We start from the raw sequence: 22,936 nt of genomic DNA, 5'->3' as shown, positions 1-22,936 counted from the left end.
TTTTCAATGAATTTCAAGATATAAAGGGATTTAATTTCCAATTGAAAGCTTTGCTGTCTGAAATAAAATAATAAAAGTTGTCATCTGAACCAGAGCAGAAGCTGTTTAATACTACTTTGATAACTAAAAATATGTCCAATCAAGATGTACAGCAAAACAAATATCCCAAGACGGAAAGATGTCCATGTTTAAAAATAAACTCATGTAAATATATTAGCCCATCTGTGAGGGCTGTAGGAGGTGGTACGAAGATCTGGTCACAGCCTCCAGCCAACAGGTGGAGCCTCAAAACCTGCCCCCTCTGATGAGCATATAAATTCTGGTCACTGCACCTTCATTCAACACTCTTCGATCTGGGGTGTGTTTAGAAAGTTCTTGACAGAACCTTTTCTCCCAAGTTACCAGAATGACTACGTCGATGATTTTTCTCAGTTTGTTTCTGACTTTCTTATCCTGTGAGTTCTTTTTTTTCCTACAAGTTTCTGTTTGTTATCATTTAAGTGTTTGTCTACTTCTGGAATGAAAAAGATGCAGGAATCATTTCATCAGTAAAACTGACTGTATTTTATTTTCTTTTTGAAGGTGTCCATTCGGAGGTCACTTTGACTCAGCCAGAGGCAGAGAACAGCCAGCTTGGAGGCTCCCTGACACTGACCTGTAAAACCAGCGGGATCGACCTTGGCAGCTACTCTATGTATTGGGTCCGGCAGGTGCCTGGACAGGGTCTGGAGTGGTTAGTTTACTACTATAGTTCATCGAACAATAACTATGCGCCAGCGATTAAAGATCGATTCACTGCGTCCAAAGACACATCAAACAACATCTTCGCGTTGGACATGAAGAGCCTGAAGTTCGAAGACACCGCCATCTATTACTGTGCAAGAGATCACAGAGTGAGGAACAATGGCTGGACACGTACAAAAACAGCTCCAGGAGACACTTTGTAGATAGAACTGTAAACTAACGGTGAGTACTTGTTTTCAATGTGACATTCACAACTATAATGTTAAGTAGACCTCAAACTGTGTCTTACAAAACGTTCACCGAGGAAATGAACAATTTAAACTTACAAACAACCAATAAAATAGGGTATGAAGTTATAGGCTTGTCGTACGTACTGCTAAATGTTTCAACAATTAAAGATTTGGACATTACGTTAATTTGAATATATCTGTAACCTCGGGAAATCTCTACTAATTGTGTTATGCAAGCTATGGCATTCATTCCACAATGATCAGTACTAAATCTATTTTTCACATCAAAACTGACACAGAATATAGAACAAACAATGAGGGAAGTTTCTGTGCGGGTTTACATCACTGTGATACAACAGTGGGTCACAGTGATGTGAACAATGGCATCGTCGTTCAGAAACTACTGGCAAGTGTTTCGTTCAAATTGGCGACTACGGCCATAGCAGGAGGGACAAATAATATCAGACTTAATTAAAATACAGACAAGTAAAGCTCGTTTGTAGAAATGTACAGAATTCTTCTACTTTAATCGAATAGATGGACACGTTGAACGCACACTTACCATCAAATTATATTCCAAGAACCTTTAAAAATACAATGGGAAGTAAAATCTAAGCTTTTTCATTGCAGCATTTTTTGTAGAGGAGCCTGAACCGGTTCTTTTTTTTTTTCAGGATTCAGTGAACTTAGGCATCTGTATTTTACGGTGTACAGCCCGCCATAGAATTTGATATCATGCATCTCACAGTGACACACTGGGGTAGCACAGCCAATACGATCAATACATAAGCACGTTCATCTCTCATTGTTAGAAATTGGGTCAGCATTTACTTTTACAAACCATCCGAACGTTCAGTGCAGTATCAGTTCTGTGGGTATTACCCGAATATCACGTTTTAATTTATAAAATCGGCGATAATTATTGATAATATTGGTGATATTGACAATCACTTCATGTGTTATTCTTAGGAGCGTTAAATATTAGAATCTGTTAGCAAGAATGAGCAGACTCCATTTGCACATTCATAACTTAATGAAGATGTGTCGTGATTTTCTTTTGCCTCTGGTTATTAAGATTTAAAATAATGACAGTTTTTGCTTGTTTTGTGCAGAGCCAGTTATTGTGTGACGCTGTCCAGGGAATGTAACATTGTGACTATATGGATACTGGGGACAAGGAACCATGGTGACTGTTACTTCAGGTAAGAAACTTGTACTTACTTAGCAACCGTTATATTTGTTAATGCTCTATTCATTAGGTTAATTTATGATTCAGATGAAGCTCGGATTCTGTGCTGAGTTAAGATTAGTTCCAATTGTATTTTCTGTAAAGTAATTTTAAAATTCATTTAAGTCTCAGCAAACAAACAAAGTGCTGGTGAGAGATTCAGTTATTCAGCGTCTCTCTCATTTTTTTTATCGGAGGGCAATAGTGTTCGGATGGGCTAATTGAAAAAAAAGTGCATTGAACATTACAACGTTTAAACAATGATTAATGCCAGTGAGAACAAACTTTAAGAATTTACAAGTGTTAAAAAACAAACAAAGACAAAATATGCTGAAACGTTATTGTCAATTTCTTCAATATATTTCTCCTACATGTTATATTCGTGTCGTGATTTTACTTTGTAGTTTAGGATGTTAATTTTGTTGGTGATAAACACGTTAGATTCTCTCGATTTTTTTGCGGTGTGAGAGTTCATTCTGTTGACTTCAGTTGATCAGTTTGAACAACTGAAATGAATGTCAATAATTTCAGTCAGTTGATCAGCTGATTGTATTCTGAGTTTGTTTTACTTTGTTCTGTTGAACTGAGTTCTTCGGATTCTGAATTTGTTTTATTTGATTTTGTTGAATTAAGTTGATTGGATTCTGTTTCTCTTTCATTGAATTCGCTGTTTTGAGTATATTGAATTCTGATTCTATTTTCCATGACTCTGTTGAATTCAGTTGTTTGGATTTTCAGTAACTTTGTATGACAGAGCTGGGTTTTAAATGGGTTTCATGCTTTGTGTAATTGGTGCTTTCTGTATTTCCCTTTTGATGAGGTTGCCCACCTGGATTACATTTAATTACTAATATTTGCGAAGTTCCTTGCTTTTCCTGCATCTTTTCTGCTTTTGTTTATCTCCCGTGGCCCCATTGATTGATTGAAATCATTATATCCGTTTGCACTGTCTGAAAACAGACTTAGCACAGACAAATGGAAGGTTCGAGGCTTTAAAAAAAATTTCCGTGCCGCCAGAGATCGTAGGAACTGCAGATACCAGGAAATCTGAGATAACAAGGTGCAGAGCTGGATGAACACAACAGGCCAAGCAGAATCATAGGAGCAGGAAAGCTAATGTTTCTGGCCTGGACCCTTCTTCAAATTTCTGAAGAAGGGCCTCGGCCCAAAACATCTGCTACCCTGCTCCTATGATCCTGCTTGGCCTGCTATGTTCATCCTGCTCTACACCTCGATATGTTAGTGCATTGATTTTTTTAAGCGTTCTAATTGTAAAATAAGTAAAATCTGTTCTTACTAGCCTCAAATAAATACAATTTGGAACGAACATCTTAAAATGCCTAATTGATCAAATTTCATAACTGAGAATAACGTTAGTACAATGCACAATGAAAATGTGCTAATATGCGTTCAGTAAACTGATCTTGTTTTGACATTAAAGTCATGATTGATAGATGAATCTAGCTGCTCTGCTGCACAATGCTCACAATTTACATGATAGAACAGGTAAATAGGTTGGAAATAAATTGAAATGCAGCTCAAATTTTATTTTTAAAATGTCCTTGGCTTTATGTTTTGTTACAGAAGTCGCCTTGCAAACAAGCCTGCTGCTCTCTCTTCTTATTTCTATCTAAGTTAATGATTAGCTTGTTTAATGGTGAGCAGCTTTGATGGATTCCAATTTGAGATTTCTTCTGTGATGTTACAGTTATGCTGAAAATGCCTGCGGAGCTGTTTCTGCTGCAAACACATGCCTCTCACTTAATGCTGTGATTTAGCAATTTTTGTTCCATTGAAAAGAGAAAACGATTGGGGGCATCAAAGTCGTAATATTTGTGAAGTAGTTTCTGATTTCTAAATTGTTTTCGCATTGTTTACATGTCTGGTGAAATGAAATTCTCGAGTTTCCCAATCCAATGCAAACGGCATTCGAGTTGAAATTTCCTGAAGCCAAATATTAGGTGAAAGGCAGATGGCAAAAGTTTTGAAATTAAGGCAAAACAGATAACCTGTGGAGCAATTTTTACTGATATGTAATAGTTGCAGTATAGCCTATTCCAGGCCTTGCAATCAGCTATTTCAATTGCAACATCTTTCCTTGTATAGTTCAGAAGTCACAGAGAAAGACGAACAGAATTTCAACAATATAATGTTCTATTCATTCTTGATATTGAGCAAAAATGCCACAACGTTGATCAACAATCACCTTTCAATTCCGTCATATATTACAAACAAGATTTCTGGCTGGGAAAGATAATTGGCAAAAACTAATTATCAATTCTTCCAAAATACATGTCTGAAGAACAGATCTAATTCACTGTTTTGATTATTGTCACAAGCAACTTGTTTTAATTAATTGTTATATCCCTGATTATGTTATGTTTGTGGGAATAAAAACAAATTTTTAACTGAGTGATTTAATTGGCACAGTGTTCTATGTTGTCCCAATTCAGATCGTGTAAATATATAGAGTTTCGTTATATAACGTCATATCAACTCAAAAATCACTCATTTGGACACAACTGATGTCGGGGATTATGTGACCAAAGTTAGAGTTCGTATGTATTAAAATTGTCCAAGCATGAACTCATCATGTGAACGCTTGCTGCAAATGCTGATAGTGTGTTATATATCAACGCGTTGGGGCATCTGCAGAGTTTACAATTTTGCAGAAGAAGTAACTGCAGAGTCTGAGAACTCATTGCTTATTTCAAACAATAAAATTGAGTAATATTTACATTAAATAATGTACTTTGCCAATTGATGCAACTTAGCCATCTGAAGAATATTGTTCACATTAGTGAAGTGTGATGATCATTTATTTAGACTTCAGGTAAGGTAGGCAACTCCCAGCAGAAACACATTCCCAATTCATACATTCTGAAAACTTAGCATTCATTGCAAAGCAGTTCATAAAAAAAAAAATTCACTACCGTTGCAAAGCAGCCCTGACAGGAAATATTTACATTAAGTTATTCAACGGAAATTGTTTCCCACAATATACTGCAAATTGATTTCGTACAGTGCATGCAAAATCTCTGAATTTAAAGAATTTTTTAACAATATGTAAGATTAATTTCGACAATTGTTTATTTCCTCTTGAGCTTTGCTCAAGTTGGTGAAATTTCTCACCTTAATAATTTGGTTTATCATGATGATTCGTGAAGTTTATTAAAGGAGGATGTAATCTCTGTTCAATTTGAACGCATTCCCATTCGCATTATTGCTTACTTCTGACTAGTTTCTTTTATGAAAACTAAATTAAAGTGAATCAGTGGTCTTGAACGTTGTAAATTGTCTGGTGCGTTCTGTTGTATCTGAAGCAGTTGAATTTCATCTATTGCTTCAAAAATGTTTTTATCTGCCTGTAAAATAACATTTGATTGGCGCCTCTGAAATGAAAACCCTGACCAAATCGCTAAAATCAGAAGGAACAATTCAAAATGACTGCAAGAGTCTTGAAATCTTCTATTTTTAGCAATGATGTGTCTTCCTTGGGAGTTGTTTGATTGAGTTAACTCATTGATTGAGTGAGGCAGTGGAAATAGCGTGTTGTATATTTTATTCCTCCCTCAGCTTTCTGACAACCCCTGTGGCACAATGTAGAATCAGAATTTATTTTGCATCTTCTTTTTGGAATCGCGATCGTGGGCTGTTAGTGTGACTGTTAAAGATCAAAATATTCTTCAAAAGATTTTTCTTTATTAAGTTATAGCGGATAATATGGTGCAGTAACACCTATGATTCTTTTGGAAAGGGACTTCCCCAGGATTAAAATTTGGTGACACTGAATTATCGCGATGGAATTCCAGTTTTATTAAGTTTTATTCCAGTAGCTCTTGTTGAGATTGTCTAATTCAGAAGGACTCTGTATCTATGCCTGGTTGCTGAAAGGAGTTAATAGATAACATTGTTTATGTACTGTCAAACAAGTGGGCTGTATTGTCCGAGATAATGTCGAGCTTATTACATTCAGGACTCTAGCAGTGCAATGGTGGTGTCCCTGAATTTGAGATATGTGGCCCGTGTTCAATTTCAATCTGTTACAAAGGTACATAATATCACCACTAAACGGGTTAAATCAGAGAAATAAAAAAATTGTAATTTCTGTCGGTGTTTTAAGAAGTCCAAAAATAGAGTCCTGATTCAATCCCTTTCTGACATAATAGCTGGGATTAGGTGGTGGGGCGGGCGGTGGGCCAGTGGAGGAGTTCGATTTAATTTAAACAAAAGCAATATTTGCTCATGGGATTTGGGTGATGCCAGTGGAGTTAATTCAGTTACTCCCCTCAGAAATTCCAGTTTTTGACTTAATCCTCTATCAATAATATTAATAACAATCCTGATATTAATAGAGTCCAAAGAATACTTACGGTAACAATGTTGAGCCTGTTTTATTTTGTGTCAAGCCAACAATGTACCAAATCAGAAGAGATTAACTGTTCAGGAGGATAAGGTTTCCGCTGAATCCAACGCTGAGAGCAATTGGTGGCAGATTTTCAGCCAACCTTTCGTTTATATCTCAATTCGTCCAATACCTCTCCGAAGAATCCGTTTTCCAGCAGAAGCCAAACAAACTTACTCAAAGCCGAACTGAATTGATGTGTGTTCCCGTGCTAGAAAACATGAAAATAATTTGCAGAATAGTGCTCGAAAATTTATCTTTTCGTTTTCTCTCCACAGAATTTGTCAGACCTACTGAGATTTTTCAGTAATTTGCGGTTTTATTTCAGGCTTCTCACATTCAGTCTGTATTGATATTTCATTTAAAACATGCTCGATGGTCGGTGGAACAAGTTAAGTTGTTCATCGAGAAAATTAATCGTGATAAATTAAGAATGTTCAGTGATATTTAGTATCAGATATTCATTGAAAGTGTGGAACCCAATATGCAGCCGTGGTTTCAGGACGAATAGTATCATGAGAATCAACTTTAAATCTCTGACAATTTCCAGTTCGAACAGCACAATCAAGTTCGACAGACCATTTAAATGAAACATTGTATTTCTTTATTCCAGGCAACAGTAATATATGGTTACAATGTTAAAAATGAGGAAACCTTCATTTCCATTAAATAATGTAGAGACAGTTCTGTTAATTCAGTGAAAACATAGTCAAACCACACAGAAGGAAGCTCTTTGGCACGTGGTCCCTGAATGGACACCTAGCAAGTCCCTCAAATTTGTTTCAATCCTTCCAGTAGTTATTTGTGTCTTTAGACTGACGTGCAAGTGTCAGAACTCTTACATCTCCTTGAGAACTTTGTAGTCATCAGCCTACTTGAATAGCTACACTTCATGTGGCACTTGTAGACTCTACAGTTCTGTTAGAAAGTGAGTTCAAAAATTGTGGTCCTGAAATCGGAAAGGGGCAGAAATATCTGCAAGTGAAATTAAGTGTGATTTGGAGGTAAACGTTCAAGTGAAACACTTGCTTGCCTGTGCATCCGTTGTCTTTAACGTCAACAGTTTTGTGACGTGCTGCCAAAAGAAAAGCTGAGGATACTAATTAGAAGCCGATGAAGGCCTGTTGGCACATTGAGAATGTTAGTGCCTTCATGAGATCATGATATTTCTTGAGTGCAACAGTCTTCCTAACATACCATAAAATTTTACTCATTTGTTTACTGTTCAACTGGAGCGTGGTGAACCTCTTGAATATTCGGCCAAAGAAAGTGCTTGAGGCGAAAACATGAAAAGTTTTCAAGGAGTTTATTCATTGTTTAAGGACTGAAGCCAACCGTGGTTATGAGGGAAAATATGAACAAGACGCAATATTCGGTATGAAACTTGAAAACAATGAATGTTTTGCAAGTTTTTGATGTCAACAAAATTGGCCATAAAGTGGTCTATGAAGAGCATTTTCTAAATGTTCAAAGGGATCTTGATTAGCAGGATCAATTGGCTGAGGAATGACAGACTTCAACTGAGATGAATGAGAGGTGTTGTATTTTGATGAAACAAACCAGTGCATGGATTACACAGTTCCTTGTCGGGCACTGGGGATTGTTGTCAAACAGACGGACCTTTGGGATCAGGTACATCGTTCCTTGCAAGAGGTGTCACCGATAGAGTGGTAATGAAAGCGTTTGGCATGCTTGTGTTCATTGTTTAGAGCTTTGAGTAGAAGAATCAAAACGTCAATTTGCTGTACCCGACATTAGTGAGGCCACTTTTGGAGTACAGTGTTAAGGTTTTGTTGCCCTGCTGCACGAATAATCTTGGGAGTTGAGAAAGAGTACAGAAAATATTTGCCGGATGTAACTGAGACTTGAGGTTTTGAGAGATGGAAAGAGGTTGTTTGCTCTGGATGTTTCTTTTAATTTCGTGACTTTAGAAGATTTATAAAGGGGGGATATGTGGGTTTATAAAGGTTTGCATAATCATGAGGGAAATAGATAAAGTGAACAGCAAAGGTTACCCTTTCTTTGCATTGCAGAGGAGATCAAAACTCGATGCCATAGTTTTAAGTCGAGAGAGATAATTTTAAACGGGACCCGTGGAAACTTTTTCAAACAGAGGGTGGAAGGTATGTGGAATGAACTGGCAGAGGAAGTGGTAGATGCAGGTACAGCTATCACATTGAAAAGACGTTTCGGCAAGTACATGAGCAGCTTCAGAGACACTTGCACCAAATGGAGGCAAATGGGTTTACTTTAATTTGTGAATGCTGTCGGCATTGGTGATTTGGACTGAAGGGGCGGTTTCAACACTGTATGACTCTATAACTCTGTGGCCATATTATGGAGCAATAATGATGTTCTCAGGTGGTGAGCCAGTGAGGGAAAAGAGTTTGAGCTGCTCGGCTTTGATGTGTTGGGTGGCTGGTGCATGAGCTGGCATGCATGTAGCTGGGCAGTTTAGAATCCAGGCAGATGACTATGGTTCCGAGGAACCAGCTTGCCTGAGTGGTACTTGTAAGGTGAGGGATCGTTTTAGTGGAAATATTGTGGGTGTCTCAAGTGCCAGACAGGTCAGCAGTATGCGGGACTGTTTTGGGTGGTCTGTGATTATAGCAGCGAAGTGGCAGGAGGGCATCATGCACAATGTAAAGCTCACAGTTTAGCAAAGTGGCAGGCAGTAAAAAACGGATGAGATGAGCGGTGAGATGCAATGTTCTCAGGATGATTAGGTAAGATGAATGTTAAATAATCAAGGCCTTGAAATCATGTGTTGGGGAGTTGGGTCTTCACAATGGTGACAGGTATTGTCAGGGCCAGATATAAATGGGCAGATTGGCAGAATGGGAATGGATTGTAAGGAATCGAGAGTACATATCCGGCTGAGTAAATGATTATCTTGGAATTGTGTGAAGGCGCTCATGCATTCCAGAGTGAATGGATCTGTGACAGTGTGGGGGTTGTCAATGTCAGTGGAGGTTCAGGACAGATTGAGAGGGAGTGGAGGTCAGACTGAGAAATTAGAGTTTTGCAGTGAATTCGGTGTCAATTTGTAAGTTAAAGCGCACATGGTAATTTTTTGAATCGTTCCTGGGGAAATTGCAGCTGACCATAGTTCACCAAGGTCTCTGATTCTCAATGGAGGAGCACTTAGTTGCAGAGGCCTCCAGCATTCGGATAATCGCCCGTTATCAGTTTAAGCTTTCAGATAATTTGCATGATGTCAAATGTGACAGAGATACTCACGGCTCGTGTCCTCTGATCCTTTTGACACTGCTGCAACGAACTTCTTCGAAGAGAAAATATTCTGACTTGCATTGACAATGGAAAATGAGTTTCACAACGCATTTGTGCCCAATATATTCCATCTCCCTGAAAACTGACTTTAAATATTTATCTCGGTAATGTTATTATCATTGCTGAATCCCACATAATCAACATACTGTGGGCTGTCATTTAAAATAAAAATGAATATTATTTACGATGCAAATGATATGGTGCCAAGAAAAGGTATGAGGCCAAACATTTTCGGCAAGGAATTCACCTGCTATCCCCAAACGCCTACTCACCAAGAAGGCACCAGGCAGGAGTGTGATGGGATACTATCCAATTTTCTGAATGAGTGAAGCTTCAGTCGCGCTGAAGAAGCTTTGCACCATTCAGCACGAACGAATGCACTTGTTTGGCATCCCATTTATCAAATGCAATATTCAATCCTTTACTTCAAATACAGTGGGACCGTTGTTGGTTCTCTGCTGGTTCGACTCTCGAAACTCGGCCAGACTCCATCCCCAGCAAATTTCGAGCCCAGGACCTCTCCCACGAAGAAGGACGGGGCAGCAAATGAAAGACAACGCAACCAACTGCAATTGATCTCTATGCTTAACGATATTACCGCTTTTTCACGTTATTTCTGGGCCTACCACTCCGGTCCAAGCATAACTGTAAATATGTGCTTTGTAAGGTCAATAAAGTTGGAAGAAAACAACTGTACACACATCCCCATCGCTAAATAGCAACGGGCAAAGATAGCTTCAGTTGACAGCAATTTCGAATCACAGGTACAAATATAATCAACGAATGTGTGGACCACTTTTTTGTTTCACACTCTGCAGCTATTTGTCTTTTATTACTTACATTGTGATGCACATTGAAGCCTCTCCCATGAGGGCAGCCACTGCAAACATTATGTTATCTATGTCTTCCAACTGGTTTTCAAATTGGAAGAACATTGAATTATCAGTCAAGATTCTGCGCCATAGCAGCATCAGACAATAAGAAGGGCCCTGCCTCACCCATTTCGTTTCTCAATTCAAGGCAATTCATGGACTCAGAAGTCAGTGTTGACCACTGTCCTGGAAACGTTACTCTAATGTTGTCCACTGCCCTGGAAACTTTACTTTAATGTTGAAATAGTTGAAATTTATTTGCTTGCAAAGAACAAATAGCCTTTCAGACACATCAAATTTATATCATGTCAGGCAGGGATCAGTCGGAAAGGGTTCACTCCAAGTCTCGCAAACCAGCAAGTCATGAAAGACGCTTCATATTCCTTCATCATCTTTTTTTTCATGATTGTTTTATTGTAATCCTGTAAGTACGACTTACACAGTCACTTCTGAAGCTCAGTCACTTTAAAATTTTTTGGGCACATGGCGAATCTGAGGTAGTATGAGATGATCAATTGCAGTGAACTTCCTTCCACAAGAGCAATCATAGAACGGACAAGGCAATTGATCATTCACACAAGTTTCTTGATTGAGAAATGTAGACCTGGTAAATGAACAATGAAAATCTGTCTGTCTCTCTGACCCTCTCACTATGTCTCTCTCACTCATACATAAACACAAACACACACACACACACACACACACACACACACACAGACACACACACACACACACACACACACACGCACACACACACGCAAACACACGCACACACACACACACACACACACACACACACACACACACACACACACACATACACACACACACACAACCACCCGCAGTGCTTTGGTTTTAATTCGTTTAACGTCTCCTCTATTCACTCGTAATCCTAATGAATTTCAATCTTCTAATTGGCAAAATCTTTCAAAACTGAATTGTGATGAGATTGGAGTGTTCTTATTCCTTCGTGATAACATAATGGTGCAGGTATAAGGCGTGTTTCTGGAGATCGAAATAACAGTTGAACAAATAACATGAACCAAAAATAAGCTGATTTTACGTCGCTATCAGAACCGCGATCGCTTTCAACCTCGGATAATTGTCTGTGGCGCATTTGCACATTCTGAGCGTATCTGCATATGTTTCTAAAGGGTTTTCCCATTCCCACCCACAGTCCAAAGATGTCCAGGTGAGCTGGAATGACCATTCAAAATTGCCCACAGTGCCCAGAGGGATGCACACTTGGTGGATTAGCCATGTGAACTTCAGGATTTTCGGGGATGGAAATGGTTCTGGATAGGATGCCGTGCCGACGAGCAGTGTAGACCTGTTGGATTGAATGGTCTGTTTGCACACTGTAATGATTCTATGAATTAACAGAGTCTAACTTGCTTAATCTGGCATTCTTTCCCAGTGACACCGTCTTCCCCGATACTTTATGGTCTCGCCTCCTGTGGGCACCACAGCACTGACAGCTCTGTGATTTTTGGTTGTTTGGCGATGGACTATTCTCCTGACACCACCAAAGTGACCTGGAAGAAAGGTGGGGAGCCAATTCCGACTGGATTTATGACATATCCATCGGTGAGAAACAAGAAGGGGACTTACACCCTGAGCAGTCAGTTAGTGCTCACCGAGTCAGAGGCAGAATGCGAAAAAATTATCTGTGAGGTTCGACACAGTGGATCCGACACAAGCACCGGAATGCCATGTAAGTGTTGTGGGAAGCAGGTAAACAGATGTGTGTGTGTTTTATGTGAATAGGGCATGATTCTTTGCACTTTTCACAGAATCATAAATGCACAAGAGAGAATGACCTTCGTCCCATCTATTAAATACCAATCTAAGAAAACTACACAACTATTCTGATAGAATTTACTTACACAGGATCAATTGCCTTGTTGATTTGACAATGCAAGTATTTGTCTCAAAGCTTCTGATATTGTTAGGGTTGCAGCTTCAACATGACTCTCAAGCACTCAGCTCCAATTCCACCCTTGTCTGAATGATTCATTCCACTCGAAACGAGAGGAATATTTAAACTACAGAGAAAGGCTGAATATGATGAGATTAATTTCCCTGGAGAGTCGAAGACTAGAGACCTGACAGAAGTTTATAAAATTGACAGGAATATGGACATAGTGAACAGCCAATATGTTTTCGTTGGGATATGGGAGTCCAAAGCTTAGAGGCCAAAGGTTTAAGTTGAGAAGGCCAAGATTTAGCAGGGGACACGCAAAGGGAGAAATGTGAACAACGTGAGGTGCCAGAGGAACTGGTGGAATAAAATTACAACATTTAAAAGTTATCTGGATGTCTACAAGAACCGGAAGGCTTGAGAGGGAAATGTGGCAAATGCTGGCAAACGTTGTCTGATTATATGGGATATCTGTTCACAATGGGCGTGTTAAACTGAAGTGTCTGTTCCCAAACTGTACATATCTACGACTCTGTGACTTTTTGACAAGTCCCTGAGCTATAAGCAAGAGGTAGGCATGCAGAAATCTCGCGCATCTCAGGATTCCACTACTTGCAATGTCAAACCTTATTTTATTTTCAGCATGCATGCATCACGTCACACTTTCCCAGAAGGATTTCTGTTTGTCATGATCAGCCCATCGAGTCACCTTTTTCGTTTTCAAATCTCCTATGCTGCAGAATTTTTTAGGTCAATACATACAGCTCAACAATTTTCATTCCATCTGCGAAACGTCTGGTCAAATCTTCCAAATTAAAGCCTAAATTGTTGGTACACATCACAAACAGCAACAATATTTATGCTGAAACCCACAGGCCACCACAAATCATCGACCTCCAGTCACAAAAACACACCACGGCTATCACCCTCCAATTCCTGACACTCAGCCAGTTCTTGATGCAATTAAATTTCCTCAGATCCCATTGCCTCTTAGTTTTTCTATCATCTACCCATATTGTCAGTCTTTGAAAAATTCCGACATGTTCGTTCGATATGACTACACCTCAATAAAATTTGCCAAGTTTTTTTTAATTAAACTCTTCCAAATGAAGATTAATTGCGTTTATTGGAATTGCTTCCAACATTTTTCCTGCGCCTGTGCCGAGTTTGACTGCCACCGATTCTGTGGTTTATATTTTGCCCCTTTTGCTCCGTGATACCACTTTGACTGACCCACAGCCATTTGGGCTATCCCCTGAGGCCAAATATGACTTCAAAATTATTCCCATCAGCTAAACCATTTCCTCCTTTTCCTCTGTCAACAGCCCTGGGTACATTTCATCCGAACCATAATACAACACAGAACATCCACTCATCTGATGCAGATTTCCTAAAACACATCACAATTATTCTCCATCATTTCTACACCCGCAACTTCACTTTAATCGTGAACTCCGACACAATGTATTCATTTATAATAGAACCGACGCGCTGTTAATCCAGGCAAATAATATTTCTCTTGCACTTAATGAGCCTTATTGTTTCCATTGTTATCCTTCTGTCATTAATCAACTTGTACCTCAGCTCTTTTTTTTATTAAACATATTTTACAATATTGTGCCAATAGAATTTTATGTTCCATGTTTCTCTCTGAATTTCTCTTCTCAAACTTGGCCTTTGCATATTCTTTACGTCTTGAGAGCTTCCACTGTTTTGAACATTCGACGCATGCCATAAGCTTTTTTTGAATGTCTTGAGATAATCCAGTATGGCTTTGGATGTCCAGGGCTCACTTCATTTTTCATCACATGTCCTTTCTTTGTTGATACACGTTAGCCTTTTAGTCTTTGCACTTCCTCCTTGAATGCACCCTCCTGCTCCAACTCACGTTTATAATTAAATGTCCGTTCTCAGTTCACTCTGGTCAAATCGTTCCCGATCATTACAAGTTTGACCTTCACATGTTTCATATTTTGGGTTCAGGCCTATTACTCTCACTTTGCAGAACAATATTGAATCCAATGAATTTGTGATCAATCTCTGCAAAATGCTTCTCCCTTGATATATTAAGCACTTTGTCAGCCTCATTACCTTCAGTTAAGTCTAGGTTCGGCCTCGCTTGCAAAGCCTCCAACGCATTATTTTCAATAGCTCAATTTCACAAATCTGTTCCTTCTGGACACTTGAAGCGATGAATGACCAGCCTACATTGGGGAAGTTGAAATCTTTACAATCATTGCCCTATTTATGTATATTTGACTGGCAATTTGCTGATCTATATGCACTCATATCTCTCGGGCCTGTCAAGGAGCCTTTCTTGCTCTCCTCGCAGGCTTTTTGCTTTATTTTGTTTTTTAAGTCGTTTCCATATGCCTTTATTTGAGGTGGTATCTACGATTTCTTTCCTCATTACTACGGAAGGCATACTGCTCGATATTACGACAAAAACCATCACCTCCTCTACCTCTCACCTCTGTTTCATAACTTTCCGTGACTCACCTGAAGGCTGCATCTCCAGTAATAATGTGCCGTTCCCCTCTCTCAACATATCTCTGTGATGTCAACTGCTTAATTTCCTCAGTTATCTCTTCAACTCGTTGGAATACTTGCATTGATTTAATCGATGTATAATTTCTGGACCACATTTAGTACTTGTTTCTTCCAATTTTAGGCCTTGATATCAACCTGCTGATCTTTCTGCCTGAATGACAACTTTTGCTGTATTCTGCATAAATAGTATCCTTGTAATGTTTCATCAAGTATCTACTAACCGCGATGAGCATTGAAAGAGAAGAACTGACATTATTTGTTCTCAAATCAGATAATACACACGATCTGTTTTCTAAAGGTGGTGATGTCCATCCAACTATTCTCGTAACTGTGAGTTCCACTGAAGAAATCGAGAGCAGAAAAGTTGCAACCATCGTCTGTTCAATCTTTGACTTCAATCCAAAGAAAATCTCTGTGACTTGGTTGAAGAATGGAGGAGAGGTAAAATCTGGTATCTTCACTTCTGCCGTGTGTGAAACAAACGGAAACTTCTCAACGACCAGTCAGCTGAGAGTCCCTTATAGTCAATGGTTCAACAGAGCAGTCTATACATGTCAGGTCGATCATGAAGGGCTTATTCAACGTCAAAACATCACTGGACCACAGGGTAAGAGATGCATTACTACAGAAAGAATCCTAATTCTGATCACTGATGCAAATCCAATACACTTACTATATCAAGCTCAGTAAACAGCATGGGACAATTCATAATCTGAGATCATGCAGGGTGTATCTCATTTCATTGTGAGTTTTCCATCACCATTGCTCCTAATTCAAATCAGAGAATCATGCTTTCCACTATTTTGATGACACATGATAGTTAATTGGATTCATTTGTCGTTTGACAATACTTGGAGAGGTAGTGTGAATACAGAATCCACTGCTGGTTATGGGTTCAAGGATAAAGGAATGGTAGGGAGAGGAGCCCTCGAGAAGAGACCTCGCTGAAACTTAGAAAGCACTGAGAAACTGAAATAGGTTTGGTGTGGAGAAAATGTTTAAACTAGAAGTTTGACAAGGGCCTGAAGACACAGCCTCAAAGTCAAAGGGATGACCATATAGAACTGGACCAAGGAGGAATATCTTTAGCAAGGGAGTGACTATTCCCAGAGGGCTGTGGAGGTCCGGTCATTGAGAATATTTAACATAGAGTTCCATTGGCTGGTGCTTAGTACTGGGAGAAGGCGGGAGAATGCATTTTAGAAACATATTAGCCATGATCGAAAGGCACAGGAGACTTGACTGACTGAATCTTCTGGTTATGCTCGGATATCTTTTTGTTTGTAGTCAGAAGATGACATGGTAAGGTATTAAGTGACTATTATTTGAAAATAAAATAAATTGTGTTCAATATTTCGTTCCAAGATTAGGCATTGCCCGTTGACCTGGAACATTTGCTTGATTTTTTTAACATGTTACAGGGCTCATTAACTTTAATCATGGCACTAAGACAGTGACCAATTGAGAATACAATTTGATTAACAGTTATAAACTTGATCTTATCGAGCATGTTTTAGGCGTTTCCTGTAATTAGTGGAAATGACAGGACAATTAGTACTGTTGGGAATACCGCATTTGGAAGGAATGGAATCAGGATGAGAACCAATGTATTTTAGCCTTGTTTCAGGATGGATATGTTTAGGCAGTGAGTAGTGGAAGGTTGAAATTTTTCACTGCAAATATCAGGTGAGTTCACACATCAATGTTAAACTCTCGCGACTTGATTTTTTTTTTCTGTGAAGAAATTTAAGATTGTAGTTCCCTAAATAAAGTGGAAGTAGAGCCCAATCAATGTCTCGCTGAAGAGGGCGTAGTGGAGGGAAGTCTTGAGTGGACGAGTGTCCTACTGTATTTCCAAGGCTGTATTCTTTGTCTCTTTTTAAGGCCTACTGCAAATTCGGCCCACGAGGAATAATATTTCACGAGCTACTTTTGAGAACGATCTCACACCAATAATGCAACTTAATTTCCATGACATTAAATTACATTGAATACAATTTCCGTGAAAGCTCAATACTCCTGTAACATCGGAAAATATCCATAATTACACGAGGAATCAGAAACTAAGTAGTTAGATTACGGGTTTGCTAAAATTGTTAATTGATTTGGCACCCACCATGACCACCAGCATTTCCACACATGCCTTATGAAACGAAAAGAATAAATTCATTATTTTGATTGGAGATTAGTTTTGACAAATGTATCAGTAGTTGCCCTGAAGTGAGACAAGAAATCTGAAAGGAAATTAGTCCATGGGTCAAATCGTGGATTCAGTGATGATTTTATTTATTTACACCGGATTCATTTGTTGCAAAGCTCGTTTTCTTTGGTAGTAATTACACAGAGCATTTCATAGATAATCAACAATGTTTTCACAAATGAAAATATATGAACAAAAGTAGTGTCATTGCAGGAATAGTTCGAAGTTGCCCTCTCGAAGGTGGTTTCTTCAAAGTGTGAGTCAATTGACTGAATACTGGTGTTTTCTTTCTCAAGAGGCATTTTTTCATTGATTCTGATTTCTGTTCCAATGCAGTTTCAGAGTGCCATGATTACACAGCTAAAATACTACCGCCACCAGTCGAACAGGTCTTACTGGAGGCGACGGTGACGTTAAACTGCATAGTGTACAACCTTCATTTTGAAGCCAACTTCACCTGGATGCACGACAAGAAGACTCTGAAATCAGAGATTGTTGACCAGTCCGGAGAGCATTCGGAAGGTGTGATCAGCAAGTTAGATATTTCTACTGAAGCCTGGCTGAGTGGGGATACATTTGAATGCGTGGTGAACAATCAGTATCTACCAACTCCACTGAGACACTCTATCCACAAGGAGAAATGTGAGTGAAGAAATGAATGCACAAAATATGTCATCTGTAGTTTAGACCCCTTAAATTGTTAGAATGCTTTGACTGGTGATGAAGTAACACCACTGGGAGGATTTATGATCATGTCCTGCCAAGAAAGCTAAGTAACTGATAAAAACAAATTGAACTCAAGAATGTTCTGTTGTGACAAGTCATACAAATTGGGAGGAGACCTCGAGTTTTGTTATGTAAACACCAATGACGACAAATGTACGAAATTTCCTCTTTCTGGGCTGATAACATGGAGACCACTATTGAACTAAACGTTTTTATTCAATGAATAGAATGAATACCATTCTGCTCCTTTCAAAAATGAAAATGAATAAATCCCAACATAAACATGGAATATTTGAATATTCGGTGAAATTCTAATATTGCTTCTTGAACTTTTAAAAGTAATTTATATTTGTTTCAAATATTCTGCAGTGATAAATCCGTTGGAGCCATCGGTTTCTGTCCTCCTGCCAACGACAGAAGACGTCTCCGCACAGAAGTTTGTTTCGCTCACCTGTTTAGTGAGAGGTTTCAGGCCCCGAGAAATCTTTGTCAAGTGGACAACCAATGACAAGCCCGTTAATCCCACTAACTATAAGAACACCGAGGTGACGGCAGAGAGCGATAACACCTCCTTCTTCTTGTACAGCCTAATATCCATTGCTGCGGAGGAGTGGGCCAGCGGTGCTTCTTACTCCTGTGTGGTGGGGCATGAAGCGATTCCATTGAAGATCATCAACAGAACAGTTGATAAATCCAGCGGTAAACCGAGTTTTGTGAATATTTCGCTTGCACTCATGGACACCATAAATTCATGCCAATGAAAGTCTCAAGGTTACACTTACGAATTCAATAAAATTAATAAACCATTTTCTTTCCTCCAATTGTGATGTAAATTGACAACAGTTTAATTGATTGTGTTTCCCACTTTTAAAAGTATTTTGTGCTGCCAGTCGATGTCGGCAGTTAGCACGTCCATAACCTTTGCTTGCGCAGTTAATGGTCCTTGCTCAGATCGGCCCTCTTCAGTGATAGACTGAAGTTCACTCATCGCAGGATTCTGAAAAGTACCTAATCCACCCTAAATCACACTTTGACAAAATTTGGCAATGCCCACTTCATCGCAAATGAACATCACGAATTATGATTTTTATTTCCCCGATTCCTCAATGGCCCATGTCTATAAATTTCATGCCAGCTTTAAACTGCTCCATTGCACTACCTGAGAATAGAAACGTTAGAGACATTTAAAATGATTCTCTATTGGAACAGGCCAACAAGATAGTACTGCTTTGGGCAAAAAGCATGTTGTGTTCAGAATGATTTGAATTTTTCCTATTTTTATCTGGAAACTGCCAGAGATCTCGCAACAGTGCATCAGTCGACACAATTTATCTTCACTTTCATGTGAAATATGACAGGGAAAATGTTTTTTTCTTGTCGAGCTGAGGGAGAAGAGAGTATAACAATTAACAGACTATCTGCTCAATCCCCTTGCCGAGTTTTCACGTTGTACGCACGCTGCAATGTGATTTTGCAGCTTACAGGAACAATCAGCTTCTTCCTTACAACCAATGATTTAAATTTTACACACAACATACTTCCTTTGAAGCCTGTTGGACACGCTTGGTCCATTAATCATTTGTTAAAATTGGTTCTGCATAATTCAAAGCTAAACTGGCATTATTCCAAATATTTTCCACACTTTTGAATCAAAATCCTGTAACCCGTGGACTCAGTTATGGGATACAAACACCGAATGTCACTTTCTTTCACATGCCTTGTACATATTTTATATCCAACATTCCTGCATCAATCACAAAGTGCTTATTGATGTAAGTTTGCTCGCTGAGCTAGAAGGTTCGTTTTCAGACGTTTCATCACCATTCTAGGTAACATCAACCGTGATCCTCCGCTGAAGCGCTGGTGTTATGTCCCGCTTTCTATTTATGTGTTTAGGTTTCCTTGGGTTGGTGATGTATAAGGAAACGTAACACATACACAGATAGCAGGGCATAACACCTGCGCTTCAGTGAAGGCTCACTGATGATGTTACCTAGAATGGTGACGAAACATGTGAAAACGAATCTTCCAGCTCAGCGAGCAAACTTCCACCCAAAACCTGAGTTATAAATCTTCTCAAAACTCCCTTACAAAGTGTTTATCTCCCCATAACGACGAGAAATGTTCCCCACACCATCTGGATCAGATGTAATCAATGGTAATCGATTAAAATAGCTCAACAATTAAAAGATAACAGTCTGTTTTCAGACCTTGAACAAACACAGATACAGACAAACACTCACAAGAGCTCTAAAGACACACATTTCCAAGCTCTCACTTGAAGGGACAAACATATGTGCGAACAGAAATGCACAAACAGATAAGCTGTCACACGGATGGATACACGCAGGCAGGCATACTTGCATATGATATATGAGCTGTCGTGTACATTCTCACAAAAAAAGACCAAAGGCCAGAGCATAGAAGGAACACACCCAAATAAACAGTGGTAACTGCACATAATCATGAAAAACGTAGACACTCCTCAGCACACAAATGCTCATGAATGCATGTCCATTCACACACCATAATACGTACGGACATGCATTTATAAACACACATACAATATCCCAGATGTATCGTTCCACAGGTGCACTCAAATAGACATATATGAGAGCAACATAAATTTTAAACTCATTATTAAATCACTTGCGGAAAGAATCTGAAGAAAGATGCAGCTCAGTTACGTAATTTTAAACTATTTGATCAGCACATAAACACGGTCACGCAGACACAATTTATGAGTCTCAAATGCCGACTTAGAAGTGCAAAGATCAAAACACAGTGGGATATTGGCAACAAAACGGGAATGGCACAACAACAGTGAACATTCACATGCATTCGGACAAGAAATCGTATCAGGGAGATGGTTGAGGATGGATTGCCAAGGAAATCACGTTATCACATAAATATACACATCAATCAAAACATGAAGGTACATACTAACAGAACACATTTATGGAGTACAATCATGAAAATAATCTAAGTCTGGTAGATTCTGAAATCGATACTTTAACACACATTTTCATTAGGACGACACAACATAAAAATCACAAAATCAATAAAAAGTAAAGATAGGTATCAACGAATGAAGTGGCATCTTAAGATATTGTGGCTTACACTTCTGAACTGAACACAATTTACCTACACATGCACAAAGATGTGAATGAACACATAAGCACCAAGGCGACATCAACATGTCCAGTTATGCATAAGCTTCAACGTGAAAAACTGTGAAGGAAGAGACACTCATTACCACATACCCCAACAATTAAGCAAAAACATAGGAAAAGTTCACAAAAATAAAAAAACAACAGATCTTACTCTGAATCCAAATTTTGGTCATGATTTTTCAAGCAATTGAACGCAGATAAATAAAAAAGATGAGTAATCACATTTGCACTCTTCTCCAATGATGACCACAATATTCAACTTTAACAGCTGCCACAGCCTGTTTGGAAAATATAATGAGCGAATTACTACAGTCATTCCCAATCAGTACACCTGGAATGATAACAATGATCATACTCTGCAAGAACATTTTAAATGATGAAATGCTTCGAAATGTTCAGACATGGATAACAAAGGAAGAACATGTGAAATTAGTATTAGCAAGTTATTCCTGAGAGTAATTAACTCAATAAGAGACAAAAATCAAGAAACAAATTTGAGAACAACCTGACTGCTTGAAAAAATTGTAATGGTCCCTGATGACATTATTTAGATATAAGATTTGTCATTTGGACCAATGGACAATCTAAATCCATTGTCTCGGCTTTATATTCATAGATTCGATAGATCGTAATTGGATTGAAGATTTTGAGGATGATAACGGCAACATCTGGGCAACAGCTTCTGCATTCATCACCTTGTTCTTCCTGAGCATTTTCTATAGTGCTGCTGTCACGCTGGTGAAGGTGAGAATAATGAAATCATTCACGCTTCAAACAGACCATTGTGGCTTGTGAAATCTCAAAGTGTGTCATTAAATTAAAATTAAAAACTGAATGCCCTGACCATCGATATCTAAACCGTTCCCCAATCACTCTTTTTCAGGTCAAGTGAATGAATTTGCCACGTCATAGAACTTCCTGCAAGAAATTTTATGTGTATCGAGGCCACTGAGATCCAAATATACCATCTGTCCTTTTGTTGACACTAGCAGTGAGATCAATTCAGTTTAAGAGTGTGTAACTCAGAAGCTATTCAATGAGTTTTCCAAATTACCTTGTTTGATATCGTCAAGATAATTATTGTTGCAAAATTTTGTTGCTTCCCAATTGTTTGAAGTCAATTTGTGTTTTTGTTCTTTTCATTCCTAATTCAGAATTGTTCCCTGTCCTTTACATTGAGCCCATTTCTTTTTTTTCCCTCTGGTTACTGTTTCCGATCAGCGTAAAATTCAGAGCTCAGAGCTCATGCATTATCATCTCAATGTGGCATCGAGTCGTTATGTTCATTTTTGGTGATTTTGACATGAACTTTTCGGTACAAGAGCTGTCTGAAACGGTAAATAAACCTTGAATGAATACGCACAAACCTTGAATTTGCTTAATTCTTTCATCAAGGGTCATCAGCAATGACGTATCTTCCAAAGTTTGTACAGCTTTATACTGATATCTGATTTTGTTTCATGCAGTCATTTAGGTTAATGCTTCAATAACTTGCCACCCATTAATGTAAGCCCACCTTTCACTCAATATGTCTGAAGGCTTAATCCACAGGCTGAATGATGAGTGCGCAAAAAGTCAGCTTTGTGCTCCTAAGAT

General features: G+C 38.7%; 1 pseudogene; it reads left to right on the top strand.

Moving 5' to 3' along the window:
* Positions 1 to 327: 327 nt before the first annotated feature.
* LOC125449147 (Ig heavy chain C region, membrane-bound form-like) lies at positions 328 to 22,693 on the top strand (annotated as a pseudogene).
* The last annotated feature ends 243 nt before the right edge of the window (positions 22,694 to 22,936 follow it).

This window comes from Stegostoma tigrinum, chromosome 43, assembly GCF_030684315.1.
Source record: "Stegostoma tigrinum isolate sSteTig4 chromosome 43, sSteTig4.hap1, whole genome shotgun sequence".
In the NCBI taxonomy this organism is placed as follows: domain Eukaryota; kingdom Metazoa; phylum Chordata; class Chondrichthyes; order Orectolobiformes; family Stegostomatidae; genus Stegostoma; species Stegostoma tigrinum.
This window is presented reverse-complemented; position numbering and strand designations above follow the sequence as displayed.